The sequence below is a fragment of the Salmo salar genome, chromosome ssa09 (genome assembly GCF_905237065.1).
Source record: "Salmo salar chromosome ssa09, Ssal_v3.1, whole genome shotgun sequence".
Lineage (NCBI taxonomy): Eukaryota > Metazoa > Chordata > Actinopteri > Salmoniformes > Salmonidae > Salmo > Salmo salar.
The window spans coordinates 48,777,247-48,802,953 of record NC_059450.1 but is presented as its reverse complement, the minus strand read 5'-3'; positions in this window follow the sequence as shown (position 1 = coordinate 48,802,953).

Below are 25,707 nucleotides of genomic sequence, written 5' to 3'. Positions count from 1 at the left end.
CTGACAGGCCTTCCCCCATAATAAACCTATCAGCATCAAATAGCCACTGACTGACAGTCCTTCCCCCATAATAAACAGATACGCATCAAATAGCCACTGACTGACAGGCCTTCCCCCATAATAAACCTATCAGCATCAAATAGCCACTGACTGACAGGCCTTCCCCCATAATAAACAGATACGCATCAAATAGCCACTGACTGACAGGCCTTCCCCCATAATAAACCTATCAGCATCAAATAACCACTGACTGACAGGCCTTCCCCCATAATAAACCTATCAGCATCAAATAGCCACTGACTGACAGGCCTTCCCCCATAATAATCCTATCAGCATCAAATAGCCACTGACTGAAAGGACTTCCCCCATAATACACCTATCAGCATCAAATAGCCACTGACTGACAGGCCTTCCCCCATAATAAAAAATCAGCATCCAATAGCCACTGACTGACAGGCCTTCCCCCATAATAAACAGATACGCATCAAATAGCCACTGACTGACAGGCCTTCCCCCATAATAAACCTATCAGCATCAAATAGCCACTGACTGACATGCCTTCCCCATAATATACCTATCAGCATCAAATAGCCACTGACTGACAGGCCTTTCCCCATAATAAACCTAGCAGCATCAAATAGCCACTGACTGACAGGCCTTCCCCCATAATAAAGAAAATCAGCATCCAATAGCCACTGACTGACAGGCCTTCCCCCATAATAAACAGATACGCATCAAATAGCCACTGACTGACAGGCCTTCCCCCATAATAAACCTATCAGCATCAAATAGCCACTGACTGACAGGCCTTCCCCCATAATAAACCTATCAGCATCAAACAGCCACTGACTGACAGGCCTTCCCCCATAATAAACAGATACGCATCAAATAGCCACTGACTGACAGGCCTTCCCCCATAATAAACCTATCAGCATCAAATAGCCACTGACTGACAGGACATCCCCCATAATAAATCTAGCAGCATCAAATAGCCACTGACTGACAGGACTTCCCCCATAATAAAAAATCAGCATCCAATAGCCACTGACTGACAGGCCTTCCCCCATAATAAACCTATCAGCATCAAATAGCCACTGACTGTCAGGCCTTCCCCCATAATAAACATATCAGCATCAAACAGCCACTGACTGACAGGCCTTCCCCCATAATAAACAGATACGCATCAAATAGCCACTTACTAACAGGCCTTCCCCCATAATAAACCTATCAGCATCAAATAGCCACTGACTGACAGGACTTCCCCCATAATAAACCTATCAGCATCAAATAGCCACTGACTGACAGGCCTTCCCCCATAATAAAAAATCTGCATCCAACAGCCACTGACTGACAGGCCTTCCCCAATAATAAACCTATCAGCATCAAATAGCCACTGACTGACAGGCCTTCCCCATAATAAACCTATCAGCATCAAATAGCCACTGACTGACAGGCCTTTCCCCATAATAAACCTAGCAGCATCAAATAGCCACTGACTGACAGGCCTTCCCCCATAATAAACAGATAAGCATCAAATAGCCACTGACTGACAGTCCTTCCCCCATAATAAACAGATACGCATCAAATAGCCACTGACTGACAGGCCTTCCCCCATAATAAACCTATCAGCATCAAATAGCCACTGACTGGCAGGCCTTCCCCCATAATAAACAGATACGCATCAAATAGCCACTGACTGACAGGCCTTCCCCCATAATAAACCTATCAGCATCAAATAAACACTGACTGACAGGCCTTCCCCCATAATAAACCTATCAGCATCAAATAGCCACTGACTGACAGGCCTTCCCCCATAATAAACCTATCAGCATCAAATAGCCACTGACTGACATGCCTTCCCCATAATATACCTATCAGCATCAAATAGCCACTGACTGACAGGCCTTTCCCAATAATAATCCTATCAGCATCAAATAGCCACTGACTAACAGGCCTTCCCCCATAATAAACCTATCAGCATCAAATAGCCTCTGACTGACAGGACATCCCCCATAATAAACCTATCAGCATCAAATAGCCACTGACTGACAGGCCTTCCCCCATAATAAACCTATCAGCATCAAATAGCCATTGACTGTCAGCCCTTCCCCCATAATAAACCTATCAGCATCAAACAGCCACTGACTGACAGGCCTTCCCCCAAAATAAACAGATACGCATCAAATAGCCACTGACTAACAGGCTTTCCCCCATAATAAACCTATCAGCATCAAATAGCCACTGACTGACAGGACATCCCCCATAATAAACCTATAAGCATCAAATAGCCACTGACTGACAGGCCTTCCCCATAATAAACCTATCAGCATCAAAAATTGCCACTGACTGACAGTCCTTCCTCCATAATAAACAGATACGCATCAAATAACCACTGACTGACAGGCCTTCCCCCATAATAAACCTATCAGCATCAAATAGCCACTGACTGGCAGGCCTTCCCCCATAATAAACAGATACGCATCAAATAGCCACTGACTGACAGGCCTTCCCCCATAATAAACCTATCAGCATCAAATAACCACTGACTGACAGGCCTTCCCCCATAATAAACCTATCAGCATCAAATAGCCACTGACTGACATGCCTTCCCCCATAATAATCCTATCAGCATCAAATAGCCACTGACTGAAAGGACTTCACCCATAATACACCTATCAGCATCAAATAGCCACTGACTGACAGGCCTTCCCATATAATAAAAAAATCATCATCCAATAGCCACTGACTGACAGGCCTTCCCCCATAATAAACAGATACGCATCAAATAGCCACTGACTGACAGGCCTTCCCCCATAATAAACCTATCAGCATCAAATAGCCACTGACTGACATGCCTTCCCCATAATATACCTATCAGCATCAAATAGCCACTGACTGACAGGCCTTCCCCCATAATAAACAGATAAGCATCAAATAGCCACTGACTGACAGGCCTTCCCCCATAATAAACTTATCAGCATCAAATAGCCACTGACTGACAGTCCTTCCTCCATAATAAACAGATACGCATCAAATAACCACTGACTGACAGGCCTTCTCCCATAGTAAACCTATCAGCATCAAATAGCCACTGACTGACAGGCCTTCCCCCATAATAAACAGATACGCATCAAATAGCCACTGACTGACAGGCCTTCCCCCATAATAAACCTATCAGCATCAAATAACCACTGACTGACAGGCCTTCCCCCATAATAATCCTATCAGCATCAAATAGCCACTGACTGAAAGGACTTCCCCCATAATACACCTATCAGCATCAAATAGCCACTGACTGACAGATCTTCCCACATAATAAAAAAATCATCATCCAATAGCCACTGACTGACAGGCCTTCCCCCATAATAAACAGATACGCATCAAATAGCCACTGACTGACAGGCCTTCCCCCATAATAAACCTATCAGCATCAAATAGCCACTGACTGACATGCCTTCCCCATAATATACCTATCAGCATCAAATAGCCACTGACTGACAGGCCTTTCCCCGTAATAAACCTAGTAGCATCAAATAGCCACTGACTGACAGGCCTTCCCACATAATAAAGAAAATCAGCATCCAATAGCCACTGACTGACAGGCTTTCCCCCATAATAAACAGATACGCATCAAATAGCCTCTGACTGACAGACCTTCCCCCATAATAAACCTATCAGCATCAAATAGTCACTGACTGACAGGCCTTCCCCCATAATAAACCTATCAGCATCAAATAGCCACTGACTGACAGGCCTTCCCCCATAATAAACATATACGCATCAAATAGCCACTGACTAACAGGCCTTCCCCCATAATAAACCTATCAGCATCAAATAGCCACTGACTGACAGGACATCCCCCATAATAAATCTAGCAGCATCAAATAGCCACTGACTGACAGGACATCCCCCATAATAAAAAATCAGCATCCAATAGCCACTGACTGACAGGCCTTCCCCCATAATGAACCTATCAGCATCAAATAGCCCTTGACTGTCAGCCCTTCCCCCATAATAAACATATCAGCATCAAACAGCCACTGACTGACAGGCCTTCCCCCATAATAAACAGATACGCATCAAATAGCCACTTACTGACAGGCCTTCCCCCATAATAAACCTATCAGCATCAAATAGCCACTGACTGACAGGACATCCCCCATAATAAACCTATCAGCATCAAATAGCCACTGACTGACAGGCCTTCCCCCATAATAAAAAAATCTGCATCCAACAGCCACTGACTGACAGGCCTTCCCCAATAATAAACCTATCAGCATCAAACAGCCACTGACTGACAGGCCTTCCCCCATAATAAACCTATCAGCATCAAATAGCCACTGACTGACAGGCCTTTCCCCATAATAAACCTAGCAGCATCAAATAGCCACTGACTGACAGGCCTTCCCCCATAATAAACCGATCAGCATCAAATAGCCACTGACTGACAGTCCTTCCTCTATAATAAACAGATACGCATCAAATAGCCACTGACTGACAGGCCTTCCCCCATAATAAACCTATCAGCATCAAATAGCCACTGACTGACAGGCCTTCCCCCATAATAAACAGATACGCATCAAATAGCCACTGACTGACAGGCCTTCCCCCATAATAAACCTATCAGCATCAAATAGCCACTGACTGACATGCCTTCCCCATAATATACCTATCAGCATCAAATAGCCACTGACTGACAGGCCTTTCCCAATAATAATCCTATCAGCATCAAATAGCCACTGACTAACAGGCCTTCCCCCATAATAAACCTATCAGCATCAAATAGCCACTGACTGACAGGCCTTCCCCCATAATAAACCTATCAGCATCAAATAGCCACTGACTGACAGGCCTTCCCCCATAATAAACCTATCAGCATCAAATAGCCCTTGACTGTCAGCCCTTCCCCCATAATAAACATATCAGCATCAAACAGCCACTGACTGACAGGCCTTCCCCCAAAATAAACAGATACGCATCAAATAGCCACTGACTAACAGGCCTTCCCCCATAATAAACCTATCAGCATCAAATAGCCACTGACTGACAGGACATCCCCCATAATAAACCTATCAGCATCAAATAGCCACTGACTGACAGGCCTTCCCCCATAATAAAAAAATCTGCATCCAACAGCCACTGACTGGCAGGCCTTCCCCAATAATAAACCTATCAGCATCAAATAGCCACTGACTGACATGCCTTCCCCATAATAAACCTATCAGCATCAAATAGCCACTGACTGACAGGCCTTTCCCCATAATAAACCTAGCAGCATCAAATAGCCACTGACTGACAGGCCTTCCCCCATAATAAACAGATAAGCATAAAATAGCCACTGACTGACAGTCCTTCCTCCATAATAAACAGATACGCATCAAATAGCCACTGACTGACAGGCCTTCCCCCATAATAAACCTATCAGCATCAAATAGCCACTGACTGGCAGGCCTTCCCCCATAATAAACAGATACGCATCAAATAGCCACTGACTGACAGGCCTTCCCCCATAATAAACCTATCAGCATCAAATAACCACTGACTGACAGGCCTTCCCCCATAATAAACCTATCAGCATCAAATAGCCACTGACTGACATGCCTTCCCCCATAATAATCCTATCAGCATCAAATAGCCACTGACTGAAAGGACTTCACCCATAATACACCTATCAGCATCAAATAGCCACTGACTGACAGGCCTTCCCATATAATAAAAAAATCATCATCCAATAGCCACTGACTGACAGGCCTTCCCCCATAATAAACAGATACGCATCAAATAGCCACTGACTGACAGGCCTTCCCCCATAATAAACCTATCAGCATCAAATAGCCACTGACTGACATGCCTTCCCCATAATATACCTATCAGCATCAAATAGCCACTGACTGACAGGCCTTTCCCCATAATAACCCTAGTAGCATCAAATAGCCACTGACTGACAGGCCTTCCCCCATAATAAACCTATCAGCATCAAATAGCCACTGACTGACAGTCCTTCCTCCATAATAAACAGATACGCATCAAATAACCACTGACTGACAGGCCTTCCCCCATAATAAACCTATCAGCATCAAATAGCCACTGACTGGCAGGCCTTCCCCCATAATAAACAGATACGCATCAAATAGCCACTGACTGACAGGCCTTCCCCCATAATAAACCTATCAGCATCAAATAGCCACTGACTGACAGGCCTTCCCCCATAATAATCCTATCAGCATCAAATAGCCACTGACTGAAAGGACTTCCCCCATAATACACCTATCAGCATCAAATAGCCACTGACTGACAGGCCTTCCCACATAATAAAAAAAACATGATCCAATAGCCACTGACTGACAGGCCTTCCCCCATAATAAACAGATACGCATCAAATAGCCACTGACTGACAGGCCTTCCCCCATAATAAACCTATCAGCATCAAATAGCCACTGACTGACATGCCTTCCCCATAATATACCTATCAGCATCAAATAGCCAGTGACTGACAGGCCTTTCCCCGTAATAAACCTAGTAGCATCAAATAGCCACTGACTGACAGGCCTTCCCACATAATAAAGAAAATCAGCATCCAATAGCCACTGACTGAAAGGACTTCACCCATAATACACCTATCAGCATCAAATAGCCACTGAATGACAGGCCTTCCCACATAATAAAAAAATCATCATCCAATAGCCACTGACTGACAGGCCTTCCCCCATAATAAACGGATACGCATCAAATAGCCACTGACTGACAGGCCTTCCCCCATAATAAACCTATCAGCATCAAATAGCCACTGACTGACATGCCTTCCCCATAATATACCTATCAGCATCAAATAGCCACTGACTGACAGGCCTTTCCCAATAATAATCCTATCAGCATCAAATAGCCACTGACTAACAGGCCTTCCCCCATAATAAACCTATCAGCATCAAATAGCCACTGACTGACAGGACTTCCCCCATAATAAACCTATCAGCATCAAATAGCCACTGACTGACAGGCCTTCCCCCATAATAAACCTATCAGCATCAAATAGCCACTGACTGACAGGCCTTCCCCCATAATAAACCTATCAGCATCAAACAGCCACTGACTGACAGGCCTTACCCCATAATAAACATACACGCATCAAATAGCCACTGACTAACAGGCCTTCCCCCATAATAAACCTATCAGCATCAAATAGCCACTGACTGACAGGACATCCCCCATAATAAATCTAGCAGCATCAAATAGCCACTGACTGACAGGCCTTCCCCCATAATAAAACTATCAGCATCCAATAGCCACTGACTGACAGGCCTTCCCCCATAATAAACCTATCAGCATCAAATAGCCCTTGACTGTCAGCCCTTCCCCCATAATAAACATATCAGCATCAAACAGCCACTGACTGACAGGCCTTCCCCCATAATAAACAGATACGCATCAAATAGCCACTGACTAACAGGCCTTCCCCCATAATAAACCTATCAGCATCAAATAGCCACTGACTGACAGGACTTCCCCCATAATAAACCTATCAGCATCAAATAGCCACTGACTGACAGGCCTTCCCCCATAATAAAAAATCAGCATCCAACAGCCACTGACTGACAGGCCTTCCCCAATAATAAACCTATCAGCATCAAATAGCCACTGACTGACATGCCTTCCCCATAATAAACCTATCAGCATCAAATAGCCACTGACTGACAGGCCTTTCCCCATAATAAACCTAGCAGCATCAAATAGCCACTGACTGACAGGCCTTCCCCCATAATAAACAGATAAGCATCAAATAGCCACTGACTGACAGGCCTTCCCCCATAATAAACAGATACGCATCAAATAACCACTGACTGACAGGCCTTCCCCCATAATAAACCTATCAGCATCAAATAGCCACTGACTGGCAGGCCTTCCCCCATAATAAACAGATACGCATCAAATAGCCACTGACTGACAGGCCTTCCCCCATAATAAACCTATCAGCATCAAATAGCCACTGACTGACAGGCCTTCCCCCATAATAAACCTATCAGCATCAAATAGCCACTGACTGACAGGCCTTCCCCCATAATAATCCTATCAGCATCAAATAGCCACTGACTGACAGGACTTCACCCATAATACACCTATCAGCATCAAATAGCCACTGACTGACAGGCCTTCCCACATAATAAAAAAATCATCATCCAATAGCCACTGACTGACAGGCCTTCCCCCATAATAAACGGATACGCATCAAATAGCCACTGACTGACAGGCCTTCCCCCATAATAAACCTATCAGCATCAAATAGCCACTGACTGACAGGACATCCCCCATAATAAACCTATCAGCATCAAATAGCCACTGACTGACAGGCCTTCCCCCATAATAAACCTATCAGCATCAAATAGCCACTGACTGTCAGCCCTTCCCCCATAATAAACATATCAGCATCAAATAGCCACTGACTGACAGGCCTTCCCCCATAATAAACAGATACGCATCAAATAGCCACTGACTGACAGGCCTTCCCCCATAATAAACCTATCAGCATCAAATAGCCACTGACTGACAGGACATCCCCCCATAATAAACCTATCAGCATCAAATAGCCACTGACTGACAGGCCTTCCCCCATAATAAAAAATCTGCATCCAATAGCCACTGACTGACAGGCCTTCCCCCATAATAAACCTATCAGCATCAAATAGCCCTTGACTGTCAGCCCTTCCCCCATAATAAACATATCAGCATCAAACAGCCACTGACTGACAGGCCTTCCCCCATAATAAACAGATACGCATCAAATAGCCACTGACTAACAGGCCTTCCCCCATAATAAACCTATCAGCATCAAATAGCCACTGACTGACAGGACATCCCCCATAATAAACCTATCAGCATCAAATAGCCACTGACTGACAGGCCTTCCCCCATAGTAAACCTATCAGCATCAAATAGCCACTGACTGACATGCCTTCCCCATAATATACCTATCAGCATCAAATAGCCACTGACTGACAGGCCTTTCCCCGTAATAAACCTAGTAGCATCAAATAGCCACTGACTGACAGGCCTTCCCACATAATAAAGAAAATCAGCATCCAATAGCCACTGACTGACAGGCTTTCCCCCATAATAAACAGATACGCATCAAATAGCCACTGACTGACAGACCTTCCCCCATAATAAACCTATCAGCATCAAATAGTCACTGACTGACAGGCCTTCCCCCATAATAAACCTATCAGCATCAAACAGCCACTGACTGACAGGCCTTCCCCCATAATAAACATATACGCATCAAATAGCCACTGACTAACAGGCCTTCCCCCATAATAAACCTATCAGCATCAAATAGCCACTGACTGACAGGACATCCCCCATAATAAATCTAGCAGCATCAAATAGCCACTGACTGACAGGCCTTCCCCCATAATAAAAAATCAGCATCCAATAGCCACTGACTGACAGGCCTTCCCCCATAATAAACCTATCAGCATCAAATAGCCCTTGACTGTCAGCCCTTCCCCCATAATAAACATATCAGCATCAAACAGCCACTGACTGACAGGCCTTCCCCCATAATAAACAGATACGCATCAAATAGCCACTGACTAACAGGCCTTCCCCCATAATAAACCTATCAGCATCAAATAGCCACTGACTGACAGGACATCCCCCATAATAAACCTATCAGCATCAAATAGCCACTGACTGACAGGCCTTCCCCCATAATAAAAAATCTGCATCCAACAGCCACTGACTGACAGGCCATCCCCAATAATAAACCTATCAGCATCAAATAGCCACTGACTGACATGCCTTCCCCCATAATAAACCTATCAGCATCAAATAGCCACTGACTGACAGGCCTTTCCCCATAATAAACCTAGCAGCATCAAATAGCCACTGACTGACAGGCCTTCCCCCATAATAAACAGATAAGCATAAAATAGCCACTGACTGACAGTCCTTCCTCCATAATAAACAGATACGCATCAAATAACCACTGACTGACAGGCCTTCCCCCATAATAAACCTATCAGCATCAAATAGCCACTGACTGGCAGGCCTTCCCCCATAATAAACAGATACGCATCAAATAGCCACTGACTGACAGGCCTTCCCCCATAATAAACCTATCAGCATCAAATAACCACTGACTGACAGGCCTTCCCCCATAATAAACCTATCAGCATCAAATAGCCACTGACTGACAGGCCTTCCCCCATAATAATCCTATCAGCATCAAATAGCCACTGACTGAAAGGACTTCACCCATAATACACCTATCAGCATCAAATAGCCACTGACTGACAGGCCTTCCCACATAATAAAAAAATCATCATCCAATAGCCACTGACTGACAGGCCTTCCCCCATAATAAACGGATACGCATCAAATAGCCACTGACTGACAGGCCTTCCCCCATAATAAACCTATCAGCATCAAATAGCCACTGACTGACATGCCTTCCCCATAATATACCTATCAGCATCAAATAGCCACTGACTGACAGGCCTTTCCCAATAATAATCCTATCAGCATCAAATAGCCACTGACTAACAGGCCTTCCCCCATAATAAACCTATCAGCATCAAATAGCCACTGACTGACAGGACATCCCCCATAATAAACCTATCAGCATCAAATAGCCACTGACTGACAGGCCTTCCCCCATAATAAACCTATCAGCATCAAATAGTCACTGACTGACAGGCCTTCCCCCATAATAAACCTATCAGCATCAAACAGCCACTGACTGACAGGCCTTACCCCATAATAAACATATCACGCATCAAATAGCCACTGACTAACAGGCCTTCCCCCATAATAAACCTATCAGCATCAAATAGCCACTGACTGACAGGACATCCCCCATAATAAATCTAGCAGCATCAAATAGCCACTGACTGACAGGCCTTCCCCCATAATAAAAAATCAGCATCCAATAGCCACTGACTGACAGGCCTTCCCCCATAATAAACCTATCAGCATCAAATAGCCCTTGACTGTCAGCCCTTCCCCCATAATAAACATATCAGCATCAAACAGCCACTGACTGACAGGCCTTCCCCCATAATAAACAGATACGCATCAAATAGCCACTGACTAACAGGCCTTCCCCCATAATAAACCTATCAGCATCAAATAGCCACTGACTGACAGGACATCCCCCATAATAAACCTATCAGCATCAAATAGCCACTGACTGACAGGCCTTCCCCCATAATAAAAAAATCTGCATCCAACAGCCACTGACTGACAGGCCTTCCCCAATAATAAACCTATCAGCATCAAATAGCCACTGACTGACATGCCTTCCCCATAATAAACCTATCAGCATCAAATAGCCACTGACTGACAGGCCTTTCCCCATAATAAACCTAGCAGCATCAAATAGCCACTGACTGACAGGCCTTCCCCCATAATAAACAGATAAGCATAAAATAGCCACTGACTGACAGTCCTTCCTCCATAATAAACAGATACGCATCAAATAACCACTGACTGACAGGCCTTCCCCCATAATAAACCTATCAGCATCAAATAGCCACTGACTGGCAGGCCTTCCCCCATAATAAACAGATACGCATCAAATAGCCACTGACTGACAGGCCTTCCCCCATAATAAACCTATCAGCATCAAATAACCACTGACTGACAGGCCTTCCCCCATAATAAACCTATCAGCATCAAATAGCCACTGACTGACAGGCCTTCCCCCATAATAAACCTATCAGCATCAAATAGCCACTGACTGAAAGGACTTCACCCATAATACACCTATCAGCATCAAATAGCCACTGACTGACAGCCCTTCCCACATAATAAAAAAATCATCGTCCAATAGCAACTGACTGACAGGCCTTCCCCCATAATAAACGGATACGCATCAAATAGCCACTGACTGACAGGCCTTCCCCCATAATAAACCTATCAGCATCAAATAGCCACTGACTGACAGGACATCCCCCATAATAAACCTATCAGCATCAAATAGCCACTGACTGACAGGCCTTCCCCCATAATAAACCTATCAGCATCAAATAGCCCTTGACTGTCAGCCCTTCCCCCATAATAAACATATCAGCATCAAACAGCCACTGACTGACAGGCCTTCCCCCATAATAAACAGATACGCATCAAATAGCCACTGACTAACAGGCCTTCCCCCATAATAAACCTATCAGCATCAAATAGCCACTGACTGACAGGACATCCCCCATAATAAATCTAGCAGCATCAAATAGCCACTGACTGACAGGCCTTCCCCCATAATAAAACATCAGCATCCAATAGCCACTGACTGACAGGCCTTCCCCCATAATAAACCTATCAGCATCAAATAGCCCTTGACTGTCAGCCCTTCCCCCATAATAAACATATCAGCATCAAACAGCCACTGACTGACAGGCCTTCCCCCATAATAAACAGATACGCATCAAATAGCCACTGACTAACAGGCCTTCCCCCATAATAAACCTATCAGCATCAAATAGCCACTGACTGACATGCCTTCCCCATAATAAACCTATCAGCATCAAATAGCCACTGACTGACAGGCCTTTCCCCATAATAAACCTAGCAGCATCAAATAGCCACTGACTGACAGGCCTTCCCCCATAATAAACCGATCAGCATAAAATAGCCACTGACTGACAGTCCTTCCTCCATAATAAACAGATACGCATCAAATAACCACTGACTGACAGGCCTTCCCCCATAATAAACCTATCAGCATCAAATAGCCACTGACTGGCAGGCCTTCCCCCATAATAAACAGATACGCATCAAATAGCCACTGACTGACAGGCCTTCCCCCATAATAAACCTATCAGCATCAAATAACCACTGACTGACAGGCCTTCCCCCATAATAAACCTATCAGCATCAAATAGCCACTGACTGACAGGCCTTCCCCCATAATAAACCTATCAGCATCAAATAGCCACTGACTGAAAGGCCTTCACCCATAATACACCTATCAGCATCAAATAGCCACTGACTGACAGGCCTTCCCACATAATAAAACATCAGCATCCAATAGCCACTGACTGACAGGCCTTCCCCCATAATAAACCGATACGCATCAAATAGCCACTGACTGACAGGCCTTCCCCCATAATAAACCTATCAGCATCAAATAGCCACTGACTGACATGCCTTCCCCCATAATAAACCTATCAGCATCAAATAGCCACTGACTGACAGGCCTTCCCCAATAATAAACCTATCAGCATCAAATAGCCACTGACTGACAGGCCTTCCCCCATAATAAACCTATCAGCATCAAATAGCCACTGACTGACAGGACATCCCCCATAATAAACCTATCAGCATCAAATAGCCACTGACTGACAGGCCTTCCCCCATAATAAACCTATCAGCATCAAATAGCCAATGACTGTCAGCCCTTCCCCCATAATAAACATATCAGCATCAAACAGCCACTGACTGACAGGCCTTCCCCCATAATAAACAGATACGCATCAAATAGCCACTGACTGACAGGCCTTCCCCCATAATAAACCTATCAGCATCAAATAGCCACTGACTGACAGGACATCCCCCATAATAAACCTATCAGCATCAAATAGCCACTGACTGACAGGCCTTCCCCCATAATAAAAAAATCAGCATCAAACAGCCACTGACTGACAGGCCTTCCCCCATAATAAACCTATCAGCATCAAATAGCCACTGACTGACATGCCTTCCCCATAATAAACCTATCAGCATCAAATAGCCACTGACTGACAGGCCTTTCCCCATAATAAACCTAGCAGCATCAAATAGCCACTGACTGACAGGCCTTCCCCCATAATAAACAGATACGCATCAAATAGCCACTGACTGACAGGCCTTCCCCCATAATAAACAGATACGCATCAAATAGCCACTGACTGACAGGCCTTCCCCCATAATAAACCTATCAGCATCAAATAGCCACTGACTGACAGGCCTTCCCCCATAATAAACAGATAAGCATCAAATAGCCACTGACTGACAGTCCTTCCCCCATAATAAACAGATACGCATCAAATAGCCACTGACTGACAGGCCTTCCCCCATAATAAACCTATCAGCATCAAATAGCCACTGACTGGCAGGCCTTCCCCCATAATAAACAGATACGCATCAAATAGCCACTGACTGACAGGCCTTCCCCCATAATAAACCTATCAGCATCAAATAGCCACTGACTGACAGGCCTTCCCCCATAATAAACCTATCAGCATCAAATAGCCACTGACTGACAGGCCTTCCCCCATAATAAACCTATCAGCATCAAATAGCCACTGACTGAAAGGACTTCACCCATAATACACCTATCAGCATCAAATAGCCACTGACTGACAGGCCTTCCCACATAATAAAAAAATCATCATCCAATAGCCACTGACTGACAGGCCTTCCCCCATAATAAACGGATACGCATCAAATAGCCACTGACTGACAGGCCTTCCCCCATAATATACCTATCAGCATCAAATAGCCACTGACTGACAGGCCTTTCCAAATAATAATCCTATCAGCATCAAATAGCCACTGACTAACAGGCCTTCCCCCATAATAAACCTATCAGCATCAAATAGCCACTGACTGACAGGACTTCCCCCATAATAAACCTATCAGCATCAAATAGCCACTGACTGACAGGCCTTCCCCCATAATAAACCTATCAGCATCAAATAGCCCTTGACTGTCAGCCCTTCCCCCATAATAAACATATCAGCATCAAACAGCCACTGACTGACAGGCCTTCCCCCATAATAAACAGATACGCATCAAATAGCCACTGACTAACAGGCCTTCCCCCATAATAAACCTATCAGCATCAAATAGCCACTGACTGACAGGCCTTCCCCCATAATAAACCTATCAGCATCAAATAGCCACTGACTGACAGGCCTTCCCCCATAATAAAAAAATCTGCATCCAACAGCCACTGACTGACAGGCCTTCCCCAATAATAAACCTATCAGCATCAAATAGCCACTGACTGACATGCCTTCCCCATAATAAACCTATCAGCATCAAATAGCCACTGACTGACAGGCCTTTCCCCATAATAAACCTAGCAGCATCAAATAGCCACTGACTGACAGGCCTTCCCCCATAATAAACAGATAAGCATAAAATTGCCACTGACTGACAGTCCTTCCCCCATAATAAACAGATACGCATCAAATAGCCACTGACTGACAGGCCTTCCCCCATAATAAACCTATCAGCATCAAATAGCCACTGACTGGCAGGCCTTCCCCCATAATAAACAGATACGCATCAAATAGCCACTGACTGACAGGCCTTCCCCCATAATAAACCTATCAGCATCAAATAGCCACTGACTGAAAGGACTTCACCCATAATACACCTATCAGCATCAAATAGCCACTGACTGACAGGCCTTCCCCCATAATAAAAAATCATCATCCAATAGCCACTGACTGACAGGCCTTCCCCCATAATAAACAGATACGCATCAAATAGCCACTGACTGACAGGCCTTCCCCCATAATAAACCTATCAGCATCAAATAGCCACTGACTGACATGCCTTCCCCATAATATACCTATCAGCATCAAATAGCCACTGACTGACAGGCCTTTCCCCATAATAACCCTAGTAGCATCAAATAGCCACTGACTGACAGGCCTTCCCCCATGATAAACCTATCAGCATCAAATAGCCACTGACTGACAGTCCTTCCCCCATAATAAACAGATACGCATCAAATAGCCACTGACTGACAGGCCTTCCCCCATAATAAACCTATCAGCATCAAATAGCCACTGACTGGCAGGCCTTCCCCCATAATAAACAGATACGCATCAAATAGCCACTGACTGACAGGCCTTCCCCCATAATAAACCTATCAGCATCAAATAGCCACTGACTGACAGGCCTTCCCCCATAATAAACCTATCAGCATCAAATAGCCACTGACTGAAAGGCCTTCCCCCATAATAAACCTATCAGCATCAAATAGCCACTGACTGACAGGCCTTCCCCCATAATAAAAAATCAGCATCCAATAGCCACTGACTGACAGGCCTTCCCCCATAATAAACAGATACGCATCAAATAGCCACTGACTGACTTGCCTTCCCCCATAATAAACCTATCAGCATCAAATAGCCACTGACTGACAGGCCTTCCCCCATAATAAACCAAGCAGCATCAAATAGCCACTGACTGACAGGCCTTCCCCCATAATAAAAAAATCATCATCCGATAGCCACTGACTGTCAGGCCTTCCCCCATAATATACAGTTACGCATCAAATAGCCACTGACTGACAGGCCTTCCCCAATAATAAACCTATCAGCATCAAATAGCCACTGACTGACATGCCTTCCCCATAATAAACCTATCAGCATCAAATAGCCACTGACTGACAGGCCTTTCCCCATAATAAACCTAGCAGCATCAAATAGCCACTGACTGACAGGCCTTCCCCCATAATAAACAGATAAGCATAAAATTGCCACTGACTGACAGTCCTTCCTCCATAATATACAGATACGCATCAAATAGCCACTGACTGACAGGCCTTCCCATATAATAAAAAAATCATCATCCAATAGCCACTGACTGACAGGCCTTCCCCCATAATAAACAGATACGCATCAAATAGCCACTGACTGACAGGCCTTCCCCCATAATAAACCTATCAGCATCAAATAGCCACTGACTGACAGTCCTTCCTCCATAATAAACAGATACGCATCAAATAACCACTGACTGACAGGCCTTCCCCCATAATAAACCTATCAGCATCAAATAGCCACTGACTGGCAGGCCTTCCCCCATAATAAACAGATACGCATCAAATAGCCACTGACTGACAGGCCTTCCCCCATAATAAACCTATCAGCATCAAATAGCCACTGACTGACAGGCCTTCCCCCATAATAATCCTATCAGCATCAAATAGCCACTGACTGAAAGGACTTCCCCCATAATACACCTATCAGCATCAAATAGCCACTGACTGACAGGCCTTCCCCCATAATAAAAAAAACAGGATCAAATAGCCACTGACTGACAGGCCTTCCCCCATAATAAACAGATACGCATCAAATAGCCACTGACTGACTTGCCTTCCCCCATAATAAACCTATCAGCATCAAATAGCCACTGACTGACAGGCCTTTCCCCATAATAAACCAATCAGCATCAAATAGCCACTGACTGACAGGCCTTCCCCCATAATAAAAAAATCATCATCCGATAGCCACTGACTGTCAGGCCTTCCCCCATAATATACAGTTACGCATCAAATAGCCACTGACTGACAGGCCTTCCCCCATAATAAACCTATCAGCATCAAATAGCCACTGACTGACAGGCTTTCCCCCATAATAAACAGATACGCATCAAATAGCCACTGACTGACAGGCCTTCCCCCATAATAAACCTATCAGCATCAAATAGCCACTGACTGACAGGCCTTCCCCCATAATAAACAGATACGCATCAAATAGCCACTGACTGACAGGCCTTCCCCCAAAATAAACCTATCAGCATCAAATAGCCACTGACTGACAGGCCTTCCCCCATAATAAACCTATCAGCATCAAATAGCCACTGACTGACAGGCCTTCCCCCATAATAAACCTATCAGCATCAAATAGCCACTGACTGACAGACCTTCCCCCATAATAAACCTATCAGCATCAAATAGCCACTGACTGACAGGCCTTCCCCCATAATAAAACTATCAGCAACAAATAGCCACTGACTGACAGGCCTTCCCCATAATAAACCTATCACCATCAAAAAACCACTGACTGACAGGCCTTCCCCCATAATAAACCTACCAGCATCAAATAGCCACTGACTGACAGGCCTTCCCCCATAATAAACCTATCAGCATCAAATAGCCACTGACTGACAGGCCTTCCCCCATAATAAACCTATCAGCATCAAATAGCCACTGACTGAAAGGACTTCCCCCATAATACACCTATCAGCATCAAATAGCCACTGACTGAAAGGACTTCCCCCATAATACACCTATCAGCATCAAATAGCCACTGACTGACAGGCCTTCCCACATAATAAAAAAATACGATCAAATAACCACTGACTGACAGGCCTTCCCCCATAATAAACCTATAAGCATCAAATAGCCACTGACTGACTTGCCTTCCCCCATAATAAACCTATCAGCATCAAATAGCCACTGACTGACAGGCCTTTCCCCATAATAAACCTAGCAGCATCAAATAGCCACTGACTGACAGGCCTTCCCCCATAATAAAAAAATCAGCATCCAATAGCCACTGACTGACAGGCCTTCCCCCATAATAAACAGATACGCATCAAATAGCCACTGACTGACAGGCCTTCCCCCATAATAAACCTATCAGCATCAAATAGCCACTGACTGACAGGCCTTCCCCCATAATAAACAGATACGCATCAAATAGCCACTGACTGACAGGCCTTCCCCCATAATAAACCTATCAGCATCAAATAGCCACTGACTGACAGGCCTTCCCCCATAATAAACAGATACGCATCAAATAGCCACTGACTGACAGGCCTTCCCCCAAAATAAACCTATCAGCATCAAATAGCCACTGACTGACAGGCCTTCCCCCATAATAAACCTATCAGCATCAAATAGCCACTGACTGACAGGCCTTCCCCCATAATAAACCTATCAGCATCAAATAGCCACTGACTGACAGGCCTTCCCCCATAATAAACCGATCAGCATCAAATAGCCACTGACTGACAGGCCTTCCCCCATAATAAAACAATCAGCATCAAATAGCCACTGACTGACAGGACTTCCCCCATAATAAACCTATCACCATCAAATAGCCACTGACTGACAGGCCTTCCCCCATAATAAACATACCAGCATCAAATAGCCACTGACTGACAGGCCTTCCCCCATAATAAACCTATCAGCATCAAATAGCCACTGACTGACAGGCCTTCCCCCATAATAAACCTATCAGCATCAAATAGCCACTGACTGACAGGCCTTCCCCCATAATACACCTATCAGCATCAAATAGCCACTGACTGACAGGCCTTCCCCCATAATAAACCTACCAGCATCAAATAGCCACTGACTGACAGGCCTTCCCCCATAATAAAAAATCAGCAACCAATAGCCACTGACTGACAGGCCTTCCCCCATAATAAACCTATCAGCATCAAATAGCCACTGACTGACAGTCCTTCCCCCATAATAAACCTATCAGCATCAAATAGCCACTGACTGACAGGCCTTTCCCCATAATAAACCTAGCAGCATCAAATAGCCACTGACTGACAGGCCTTCCCCCATAATAAAAAAATCAGCAACCAATAGCCACTGACTGACAGGCCTTCCCCCATAATAAAAAATCTGCATCCAACAGCCACTGACTGACAGGCCTTCCCCAATAATAAACCTATCAGCATCAAATAGCCACTGACTGACAGGCCTTCCCCCATAATAAACCTATCAGCATCAAATAGCCACTGACTGACAGGCCTTCCCCCATAATAAACCTAGCAGCATCAAATAGCCACTGACTGACAGGCCTTCCCCCATAATAAACAGATACGCATCAAATAGCCACTGACTGACAGGCCTTCCCCCATAATAAACAGATACGCATCAAATAGCCACTGACTGACAGGCCTTCCCCCATAATAAACCTATCAGCATCAAATAGCCACTGACTGACAGGCCTTCCCCCATAATAAACCGATACGCATCAAATAGCCACTGACTGACAGGCCTTCCCCCATAATAAACCTATCAGCATCAAATAGCCACTGACTGACAGGCCTTCCCCCATAATAAACCTATCAGCATCAAATAGCCACTGACTGACAGGCCTTCCCCCATAATAAACCTATCAGCATCAAATAGCCACTGACTGACAGGCCTTCCCCCATAATAAACCTATCAGCATCAAATAGCCACTGACTGACAGGCCTTCCCCCATAATAAAACATCAGCATCAAATAGCCACTGACTGACAGGCCTTCCCCCATAATAAACAGATACGCATCAAATAGCCACTGACTGACAGGCCTTCCCCCATAATAAACCTATCAGCATCAAATAGCCACTGACTGACAGGCCTTCCCCATAATAAACCGATCAGCATCAAATAGCCACTGACTGACAGGCCTTCCCCCATAATAAACCGATCAGCATCAAATAGCCACTGACTGACAGGCCTTCCCCCATAATAAACCTATCAGCATCAAATAGCCACTGACTGACAGGCCTTCCCCCATAATAAACCTATCAGCATCAAATAGCCACTGACTGACAGGCCTTCCCCCATAATAAACAGATCAGCATCAAATAGCCACTGACTGACAGGCCTTTCCCCATAATAAACCGATACGCATCAAATAGCCACTGACTGACAGGCCTTCCCCCATAATAAACCTATCAGCATCAAATAGCCACTGACTGACAGGCCTTCCCCCATAATAAACCTATCAGCATCAAATAGCCACTGACTGACAGGCCTTCCCCCATAATAAAACATATCAGCATCCAATAGCCACTGACTGACAGGCCTTCCCCCATAATAAACGTATCAGCATCAAATAGCCACTGACTGACAGCCCTTCCCCCATAATAAACATATCAGCATCAAACAGCCACTGACTGACAGGCCTTCCCCCATAATAAACAGTATCAGCATCAAATAGCCACTGACTGACAGGCCTTCCCCCATAACAAACCTACCAGCATCAAATAGCCACTGACTGACAGGCCTTCCCCCATAATAAACCTATCAGCATCAAATAGCCACTGACTGACAGGCCTTCCCCCATAATAAACCTATCAGCATCAAATAGCCACTGACTGAAAGGACTTCCACCATAATACACCTATCAGCATCAAATAGCCACTGACTGACAGGCCTTCCCCCATAATAAACCTATCAGCATCAAATAGCCACTGACTGACAGGCCTTCCCCCATAATAAAAAATCAGCAACCAATAGCCACTGACTGACAGGCCTTCCCCCATAATAAACCTATCAGCATCAAATAGCCACTGACTGACAGGCCTTCCCCCATAATAAACCTATCAGCATCAAATAGCCACTGACTGACAGGCCTTCCCCCATAATAAACCTATCAGCATCAAATAGCCACTGACTGAAAGGACTTCCCCCATAATAAACCTATCAGCATCAAATAGCCACTGACTGACAGGCCTTCCCCCATAATAAACCTATCAGCATCAAATAGCCACTGACTGACAGGCCTTCCCCCATAATAAACAGATACGCATCAAATAGCCACTGACTGACAGGCCTTCCCCCATAATAAACCGATCAGCATCAAATAGCCACTGACTGACAGGCCTTCCCCCATAATAAACAGATACGCATCAAATAGCCACTGACTGACAGGCCTTCCCCCATAATAAACCGTATCAGCATCAAATAGCCACTGACTGACAGGCCTTCCCCCATAATAAACCGATCAGCATCAAATAGCCACTGACTGACAGGCCTTCCCCCATAATAAACAGATACACATCAAATAGCCACTGACTGACAGGCCTTCCCCCATAATAAACCTATCAGCATCAAATAGCCACTGACTGACAGTCCTTCCTCCATAATAAACAGATACGATCATCAAATAGCCACTGACTGACAGGCCTGCCCCCATAATAAACCTATAAGCATCGAATAGCCACTGACTGACTTGCCTTCCCCCATAATAAACCTATCAGCATCAAATAGCCACTGACTGACAGGCCTTTCCCCATAATAAACCTAGCAGCATCAAATAGCCACTGACTGACAGGCCTTCCCCCATAATAAAAAAATCAGCATCCAATAGCCACTGACTGACAGGCCTTCCCCCATAATAAACAGATACGCATAAAATAGCCACTGACTGACAGGCCTTCCCCCATAATAAACCTATCAGCATCAAATAGCCACTGACTGACAGGCCTTCCCCCATAATAAACAGATACGCATCAAATAGCCACTGACTAACAGCCCTTCCCCCATAATATACCTATCAGCATCAAATAGCCACTGACTGACAGGCCTTCCCCCATAATAAACAGATACGCATCAAATAGCCACTGACTGACAGGCCTTCGCCCAAAATAAACCTATCAGCATCAAATAGCCACTGACTGACAGGCCTTCCCCCATAATAAACCTATCAGCATCAAATAGCCACTGACTGACAGGCCTTCCCCCATAATAAACAGGTACGCATCAAATAGCCACTTACTAACAGGCCTTCCCCCATAATAAACAGATACGCATCAAATAGCCACTGACTGACAGGACTTCCCCCATAATAAACCTATCAGCATCAAATAGCCACTGACTGACAGGCCTTCACCCATAACAAACCTATCAGCATCAAATAGCCACTGACTGACAGACCTTCCCCCATAATAAACATATCAGCATCAAATAGCCACTGACTGACAGGCCTTCCCCCATAATAAACCTATCAGCATCAAATAGCTACTGACTGACAGGCCTTCCCCAATAATAAACAGATACGCATCAAATAGCCACTGACTGAAAGGACTTCCACCATAATACACCTATCGGCATCAAATAGCCACTGACTGACAGGCCTTCCCCCATAATAAACCTATCAGCATCAAATAGCCACTGACTGACAGGCCTTCCCCCATAATAAAAAATCAGCAACCAATAGCCACTGACTGACAGGCCTTCCCCCATAATAAACCTATCAGCATCAAATAACCACTGACTGACAGTCCTTCCCCCATAATAAACCTATCAGCATCAAATAGCCACTGACTGACAGGCCTTCCCCCATAATAAACAGGTACGCATCAAATAGCCACTGACTAACAGGCCTTCCCCCATAATAAACCTATCTGCATCAAATAGCCACTGACTGACAAGCCTTCCCCCATAATAAAAAAATCAGCATCCAATAGCCACTGACTGACAGGCCGTCCCCCATAATAGACCTATCAGCATCAAATAGCCACTGACTGACATGCCTTCCCCATAATAAACCTATCAGCATCAAATAGCCACTGACTGACAGGCCTTTCCCCATAATAAACCTAGCAGCCTCAAATAGCCACTGACTGACAGGCCTTCCCCCATGATAAAAAATCAGCATCCAATAGCCACTGACTGACAGGCCATCCCCCATAATAAACAGAAACGCATCAAATAGCCACTGACTGACAGGCCTTCCCCCATAATAAACCTATCAGCATCAAATAGCCACTGACTGACAGGCCTTCCCCCATAATAAACAGATACGCATCAAATAGCCACTGACTGACAGGCCTTCCACCATAATAAACCTATCAGCATCAAATAGCCACTGACTGACAGGCCTTCCCCCATAATAAACAGATACGCATCAAATAGCCACTGACTGACAGGACTTCCCCCATAATAAACCTATCAGCATCAAATAGCCACTGACTGACAGGCCTTCCCCCATAATAAACCTATCAGCATCAAATAGCCACTGACTGACAGGCCTTCCCCCATAATAAACCTAGCAGCATCAAATAGCCACTGACTGACAGGCCTTCCCCCATAATAAACAGATCCGCATCAAATAGCCACTGACTGACAGGCCTTCCCCCATAATAAACAGATCCGCATCAAATAGCCGCTGACTGACAGGCCTTCCCCCATAATAAACAGATACGCATCAAATAGCCACTGACTGACAGGCCTTCCCCCATAATAAACCTATCAGCATCAAATTGCCACTGACTGACAGGCCTTCCCCCATAATAAACAGATACGCATCAAATAGCCACTGACTAACAGGCCTTCCCCCATAATAAACCTATCAGCATCAAATAACCACTGACTGACTGGCCTTCCCCCAAAATAAACCTATCAGCATCAAATAGCCACTGACTGACAGGCCTTCCCCCATAATAAACCTATCAGCATCAAATAGCCACTGACTGACAGGCCTTCCCCCATAATAAACAGGTACACATCAAATAGCCACTGACTAACAGGCCTTCCCCCATAATAAACCTATCAGCATCAAATAGCCACTGACTGACAGGCCTTCCCCCATAATTAACAGATACGCATCAAATAGCCACTGACTGACTGGCCTTCCCCCATAATAAACCTATCAGCATCAAAAAGCCACTGACTGACAGGCCTTCCCCCATAATAAACCTATCAGCGTCAAATAGCCACTGACTGACAGGCCTTCCCCCATAATAAACCTATCAGCGTCAAATAGCCACTGACTGACAGGCCTTCCCCCATAATAAACCAATCAGCGTCAAATAGCCACTGACTGACAGGCCTTCCCCCATAATAAACCAATCAGCATCAAATAGCCACTGACTGACAGGCCTTCCCCCATAATAAACCAATCAGCATCAAATAACCACTGACTGACAGGCCTTCCCCCCATAATAAACCAATCAGCATCAAATAGCCACTGACTGACAGGCCTTCCCCCATAATAAACCTATCAGCATCAAATAACCACTGACTGACAGGCCTTCCCCCATAATACACCTTTCAGCATCAAATAGCCACTGACTGACAGGCCTTCCCCCATAATAAACCTATGAGCATCAAATACCCACTGACTGACAGGCCTTCCACCATAATAAATCTATCAGCATTAAATAGCCACTGACTGACAGGCCTTCCCCCATAATAAACAGATACGCATCAAATAGCCACTGACTGACAGGCCTTCCCGCATAATAAACAGATACTCATCAAATAGCCACTGACTGACAGGCCTTCCCCCATAATAAACCTATCAGCATCAAATAGCCACTGACTGACAGGCCTTCCCCCATAATAAACAGATACGCATCAAATAGCCACTGACTGACAGGCCTTCCCCCATAATAAACCTATCAGCATCAAATAGCCACTGACTGACAGGCCTTCCCCCATAATAAACAGATAAGCATCAAATAGCCACTGACTGACAGGACTTCCCCCATAATAAACCTATCAGCATCAAATAGCCACTGACTGACAGGCCTTCACCCATAACAAACCTATCAGCATCAAATAGCCACTGACTAACAGGCCTTCCCCCATAATAAACCTATCAGCATCAAATAGCCACTGACTGACAGGCCTTCCCCCATAATAAACAGATACGCATCAAATAGCCACTGACTGACAGGCCTTCCACCATAATAAACCTATCAGCATCAAATAGCCACTGACTGACATGCCTTCCCCCATAATAAACCTATCAGCATCAAATAGCCACTGACTGACAGGCCTTCCCTCATAATACACCTATCAGCATTGAATAGCCACTGACTGACAGGCCTTCCCCCATAATAAACAGATACGCATCAAATAGCCACTGACTGACAGGCCTTCCCCCATAATAAACCTATCAGCATCAAATAGCCACTGACTGACAGGCCTTCCCCATAACAAACCTATCAGCATCAAATAGCCACTGACTGACAGGCCTTCCCCCATAATAAACCAATCCGCATCAAATAGCCACTGACTGACTGGCCTTCCCCCATAATAAACCTATCAGCATCAAAAAGCCACTGACTGACAGGCCTTCCCCGATAATAACCCTAGCAGCATCAAATTGCCACTGACTGACAGGCCTTCCCCCATAATAAACCAATCAGCGTCAAATAGCCACTGACTGACAGGCCTTCCCCCATAATAAACCAATCAGCATCAAATAACCACTGACTGACAGGCCTTCCCCCCATAATAAACCAATCAGCAT